This window comes from Bidens hawaiensis, unplaced genomic scaffold, assembly GCF_021521415.1.
Source record: "Bidens hawaiensis isolate Kalapana, Puna unplaced genomic scaffold, B.hawaiensis_p1.1 tig00000657_1, whole genome shotgun sequence".
NCBI classification, from domain to species: domain Eukaryota; kingdom Viridiplantae; phylum Streptophyta; class Magnoliopsida; order Asterales; family Asteraceae; genus Bidens; species Bidens hawaiensis.
Window position 1 is genome coordinate 3,472,767 of NW_027491039.1, and position 7,535 is coordinate 3,480,301.

Genomic DNA, 7,535 nt, shown 5'->3' on the forward strand with positions numbered 1-7,535 from the left:
CCAATCAACCACTAGGGCCCCCTTTCCGCCCACAATATGCCCCAATTAGCTATGTTTAACACTACATAGCGTGTTTGTATAATTATAGTCATGTGCAAATGGGATAATATCTCAGCAAACCGTGCTGGCCCTACCTAGATTTGTCAAACCAATAGTACTATTCACAAGCCACTGGCTCGAAGTTGATCACTATGTTAGTGGGGACTTTCGTGTGTTAGCACTTACTTAGATAATTCACATCATTACAAGTTTCAGACGTGTATATGTAATCAAACATGCTTTTCACCCCAAAAGTTCGTAAAACTGTTTAAAGAGCGAGGGGTCATGAAACTCACGGTTTTGAAATGGGGTTGACATGCTGATGTATTCAACAATTAGGATCTCTAGATGTTACAGCTTATATCTCAAAGTACGGAATCCATTGAGATTAAAAAACACAAGTAAACATTAAGCATTCTCTTCATTGATAACTTCAAAGATTACAAGATATGACTTTGTAGCAACTTTCTCTCTCTACTCTCTCACTCTAATGTTCACCAAAAGTCTACATAATAATGCATAAGTCTCCTATTTATAGGAAACTTGAACAAGCTCATCAAGTCCGTATATGATATACGGCGTCTATCATATGTGTCGCATATGATATGCCTTGACTTAAAGACTTATGAGTTGACTGTTAAACTCAAACTATACATTTGACATTTTAGCACTACACAATCATATCTAATACATCTAAGACCCTTGCAATAGACATTATGCTCTAACAGACTGCCCCTTGGATGTTGCTAGGTCTTTGATCTTCTATCTTTCGGTCTTTCTTCTTTTTAAACATCCTTTCAACATTTAAACATCATACACTCTTCATGAACACCTGGTGTAGTCTTGACAGCACCTCTTTTTCATCAACTCCTATGTTGTAGTCTTGGAGGCACTTAGGTTACTAGTATTCTTATAAGAAGGATATGATCAGATTATATCTTGCATCTGATCCGTGAAAGTTTCACTCATTATATTCTCTTGAAAAACATGATATTTGAAAGCAACGACTTATGAAAGTTTGATATTTGAAAGTAATGACTTTGACTTCTAATCATTTTCAATAGACTCTCATCTTCTTCCTTCTCATCTTTTTCATCCATCATCATGCTGTAACCTGCAAACACCAAAGTAAATCGTTCTATATAAGTAAAACTTGGATATAAAAGATATTACGGATAAATTCATCCAAATCCAGAATCAATTCTTCAACATACTCAATCTTCAAATCAGGTTACATGTGTAATAACAAGTGGATATGAAAAAAAATGTTTAGGTCGTGTTTACTGGATGTCTGATTTATAGATTTATAGCCAAAAATAGCAATAATATCATTCCACTGTGTACTACTATGCACCTCGTGACCATCCTGCCACTATTGTCTCAGTATCTATAACTTTGTCATCATGCACAGCGGATTTAAGAACATATACGACAGATGATCATATATTGAAGAACATATGCGGCGTATATCATTCTATATAAATCCTGACATATGTGGCGTATAAGTGTAAGACTTATACGGCGCATAACTTATGCGGCGTATAAGTCTCATACTTATACGTTGCATAAGTATGACCATTTAAACATTTGAATTCATGACTTGTTCACACCAATGTAATGTCACAAGTACAACTTAATGTCCTTGTACATTAGAAGAATAACTTAAGTAAGCTCAATTAAAAAAAATACTATTTTACCAAGTCCAAATTAATGACCTTGAGTAAAACAGATACACATTTTGATCTTGTTGATTTTGTTTTGAACAAACTATACAAGATTTGTTGATCCATGACAACACCCAAAGATATAGTTCACCCGCCCATCAAGAGTCGAATACTAAATCAGAAAAGAAAATCTTTTTTTGGTTTTTAAAATAGCAAATGTAATTCAACAAAATACGTACAACCTTGAAAACAATACTAAGATCACATATTTTTGTGAGTTTGAGCAGGGAATCATATTGACCGAATTGCCCTTCCATCACAGTTTTATTTTTAGCATTTATTATGATTGGTGTTAAGTTGGTCAATGGTATTGTTGTCCACCTAAACCTTCTAAACAAATTATTTAGGAATTTATGTGATACATTTAATTTGGTTCAATTAAGCACAAAGTCTCAGGCAATTATTAGTTCTAATCTTGATTCAGGCTTAATTTGATTTTCACAAAGTCACCCCAACTTGACTTAAGCCTGAGAATCAGAAGATAAAAATACTTTTATTTAAAGCATATCAGCAAATAATCCCCACTACAAGATATACCCCTGTTATAAAGCAATACCCTAAGGTCCTTTCCCATGGATGAATATGCACGATTTCATCTGTTGGCTTGCAAACGTTGTGTCCCTTGTGGTCCGTTTCTTAATGGTAATAAGATGCGAGCAAGGGGACAACGTGTGTCTAACAGCGGATTTTGATCAAGTCAGTAATAATTTGTACATAAGTACTTTTGTGATCAAGTTTAATGACTTATACAGCAGCTTAATTTGCGGGTTTGCTTTTTTAAAGCTTGTTTAAATATTCATCGAAATGAATACCCAGATGATAAATCGCATAAAGACCCTATGGATCCAGGAACCTTAAAGTATCCCATCAATACAGGATTTAAGGCAATAAAACCATACATCGTTGAAGCGTTAACCACTTACTGATAACTAAGTTTTAACAAATTTAACCAATCATTCTGATTAAAAGGCTTGAGTATAACTAGCTATTTAAATTTCTGCTATCATTATCAAGACTTTGCTAGAATCTAACAATCCATCAATTTGGTAGTTTTACTTTATATCACTTACTTTTCCTTACTTGTTTGTTTTAAAGGCCTACCAATGCACCAATACAATTAAGCACACAACCTTTTATACCTACTTTTTACTGGATTTGGAACCAGATGATCAATGTACTATCATCTTTTTGCTTCAAAAACTCATTTTTAGAGGAGCAACATTTTTAATGTTTTTATAGTTTTAGAATTTTTACTGTTTTTGTCTTTTTATAATTTTTCAATGTTTTTGGTTTTTCTAAAATTTTCTCCCCCTAAAATCAAAAACTATATAAGAAATTATGTACCAAAAAAAAATTGACTCTAATGTTCAGGATTACTAGGTATCCAACACACATGTAATTTCAGTAACCCACTTATCACCACCGCCCAAAACTTTTAAATCATTAATTTTTAATAAGTATTGAAATCTTGACTTATCAAAACCTTTGGTGAAAAGATCTGCTTTTTGTTCATCGGTGTGAATTTTGTCTACAGTAATCAACTTCTTTTCGTAGCAATCACGAATGAAGTGATACCGTATCTCAATAAGCTTTGTTTTAGAGTGGTTTACCGGATTCTTAATAATGGAAATAGCTGCATTATTATCTACGAAGATAGGGGTAGTAAGAAAATTCAAACCGCAGTCCCGCATCTGTTTTTGTATCCACAGAACCTGAGAACAGCAACTGGAAGCAGCTATATACTCAGCTTCACAAGTGGACAACGAAACTGTGGTTTGTTTCTTGCATTGCCAGGTGACAAGACGCTTGCCGAAGAACTGACACCCTGCCGTTATAGATTTGGCATTCAACTTATAGCTTCCATAGTCTGAATCAGAATAAGCTTTCAACACAACTCATCGTCTTTAGGATGCCAGAGACCGACCCTCGGACATCCCTTGAGATAACGTAGAATTTTTTTGACGATCATGAGATATGAGACCTTTGGATTCGATTGATATCAGGCGCACAAACACGTAGCATACATGATGTCTGGCCGAGAAGCAGTGAGATACATTAATTAGCCTATCATGGATCGGTATAAAGTTTGATCAACCTTCTCCCCGTTGGGATCAGGACCGATACCCTGATTCAATGGTAGAGGAGTACTGATAGCCGATGCATCAGTCATGTTGAACTTCGCCAATACGTCATTGACATACTTGGTCTAATGTATGAAGATACCATCTGACAATTGTTCTACCTAAAGTCGAAGAAAGAATTTCATCTCCCCCATTACAGTCATTTCGAATTTCTTCTTCATTACTTCTTCAAACTGCTTGCACGGAACATTTCTTCTTCATTACTTCTTCATTTCGGATCGACAAACCCCGGTGGTTGTCCCACATAGACTTCTTCACTGATTTTTCCGTTAAGAAATGCAGACTTAACATCTAACTGATAAACCTTAAAGCTTTTCCAAGAAGCAAATGCTAGAAAGATCCGAATAGCCTCTAGCCTTGCAACTGGTGCATAAACTTCATTATAATCGAAACCTTCTCTTTGATTGAATCCCAAAACAACTAATCTTGCCTTGTTTACAATAATTCCATGTTCATCCCTTATGCACTTAAACACCCACTTGGTGTTTATCTATTTTTTATCTTAAGGCAAAACTACCAATTTCCAGACTCCGAGCTTCTAAAACTGCATAAGTTCTTCTTGCATTGCATTCACCCAACTTTCTTCTGTTAGAGCCTCTTTGTACGTTTTTGGTTCAAGTTGTCGTCTTGTTTGTACTCCATCATTTAGATCTCCTATAATATTCTCCTTGGGATGATAAGAAACAGTTCTCGGGACCACCTCTAAAGGTACTGACACTTCGAATTGAAGATTTGTAACATTTTCTTCAGTATGAGAAATGGATGGAGAGATTGCTTCAATTATATCCTCATCTGTGTCATCATTGTCATCAAAAACTGGAAAAGTTTCTGGAACATCCTCGGACTGAACATTTTCAGGTACATTGTGAGAAACAGACACAAGTTCTTCAGGCACAAGTTCTTGATTTTCCAACAATTGTTGATTGTAGATCATCATCAAAGTTTCTTCGGATGAATTGTGACATTTGAGCCAAAACAAGGTACACCTCAGTACGTATTTACCGATTAAGCAAATAAACGCCTTTTGCGTAACAAACGAACGATTAACCGAACGGGTCGGGTTATGACCCAGAAATCTCGGGGGGGGGGGGGGAAATCTATAGTGATATACGTTTAATATAAGCTAAAATATTAGTAATATGGCCTTAGTTCGATAGCAAACAAGTTAAACGAAAACATGCTCGTTTAACTACCCGCTATAGATTTAAACGCGAAAGATAGTTACAAACCAAGCATTGTATCATCCGTTAAGCCGAAAAAAACTTACCAAACACTTATTTGAAATGTTTTAAGCGATCCGTGAAAATATTTTTGATTTTTACAAACATGTAGTATGTTTTTATAATTTTACACAAAACTAGCCGAAAAACACTCGTTTTCGCACTGTTTAACGCACCCGATAAGTTTTTCACGCCAAAAACCGAACCCGAACTAAATTTGGACTGGGCTTTTCGTATTTAGGCTTGAGAAATCAGAAATTTGGGCAAAAATGGGCCCAAAGTGGGCCCATGGGCTTCCGGCCGCAGCCGCCACCCCCACCCCCTTTTTTTTCCTTTCCCATATAAACTAGATTTGAGATATTTTTAAACATATTTTCAAACACAACTTCTGGAACTCTTCTTCTACATCCAAAACCAGAAAGAAAACTAGGTAAAAACCTTATGATTAATCGATTTTTGATTCGTTTAAACTCGTTTAACAACATATAAACATGTCTTGATTGTTAAAAATCATAGTTAACCATGTAAAACTCTCAAAAATCATTCAAAAACATACTTTGATGTTAAACCTAGTTTCAAATCAGAATCATGATCATTTTTGGCCATAAACATGGATTAAAGGGTTGAAACGGTGTTTTTACGGTTCAAAAGTTTGTTTTTGTGCACTAGCCGAAACCCTAAGTTAAAGGGTTGTTCTATTGATGAAACCATTGGTTTGTGATATCGGACTTGTATCTAGCTTGCATAGAGGCACAAGATCCTGAAAACTTGATTAGAAGGGCGAAAACGAACCAAAACCGCTAAGGTAATGCCGAAACACTCGCTTACGGGCTGTCTAGGTTATGGTTGTGATGTGCATATTGTTAGACCTTGAAATTTTACAGGAACATCAGGGACCATGTCAATGACTCCCTGTTCAAATTTGGTAATTTTCGACCATCCGAGAATATTTGGCAAATTTATTACCGAATTGGGAAGTTTAATTGGGAAAAATAGCTAAAATATTTCAAAAATTATGAAATTTTTCTGGGAACTCAGATTTGATGTATTTAGATAACATATGAATTTTGGGATCATTTGGAGAAGTTTAAAGGTGTTTTGTTTATATGCGTTCATGTGAATTTTTATAGCCGAAAAGAATATCGCACGAGCTTTTTACATTCTGGAATTAATACAGGTTGTTTTGGGACATGATTTGAGTATTCAAGAATTTTTGTGGAAATTTTTGGAAATTGTTTGGGGTAAACGGACGATTTTTAGACGAAATATAGCTGATAAAATGAATTTTTATAAATTAATAAATCAGTAAATAATTCCAAAAATATTTTTATAAAAATCTAAATATTTTAATTGATAAGTGGCTAAATTTTCATAATTTAATGATTAACGGTTAATTAATTATGCTAATTTGAATATTAAACAAATTCAGTTTTTATAAAAACCGGCAAGTTCGCGACTAACGAACCTGCGGGAATATCAAAACACCAAGAGTGATCAAAAACCATATTTTCGGATTAATTAAGTAAAAACAAACTTTTCTATTTTATGAAAAACCTGGACAATCCGGGTGGATTGTGCGCGTTTCTTCTCAAATCAAACTAAATAAACGGAAACGGGCCCTGTGGCTAATCCGGGACCCCAGTATGTGATCCTTCTTTTTAACTTAATCATTTTATTAACCAATACATTTACCTAAGCTTATTTTCCCATAACTGTTTTCTGAACGCGTAAACGAACAACTTGGCCCAGCTGGGAAAACAGGAATTTGAGCCGAGTTCAGTTCTAAGTATTAGACATTGAACAACATCACAACCTAAGCCTATGGCCACTTTCTGGGCGTTCCAGCTACACCCAGATTAGTCATACAACCCAGTTTAGTATTGAGAATATAATAATATTAAAATATTAATATTATTATAATATTGATTATAGGAACTACTGATAGCGGACCGAACAAACCACGAGCTGATACAGTACTGATTATCTACTAAACCGTGAGTTTCATGACCCCACTTCTAAACTATTTTACGAACTTTTGGGGTGAAAAGCATGTTTGATTTTATATACATACCAGAAACATGTATTGATGTGAATTATCTAAGTGCTAACACACGAAAGTCCCCACGATCACAGTGACTAACTTCGAGCCGGTGGCTTGTGAATAGTACTATTGGTTTGACAAACCCAAACGAAATCGGCTTGGTTGCCGTGTCACATAGCGCCGTTTGCACATGACCATATTTATACAACACGCTATGTAGTGTTAGACATAGCTACTTGGGGCATGTTGTGGGCGGAAAGAGGCCACAGTGGTTGATTAAGCGTGGGAAATGGATGCACGCAGCACATACAGTCAAGGCTTCACTGTAGCTTAGCATAATTACATCATTTACATACATAAATACTTATTT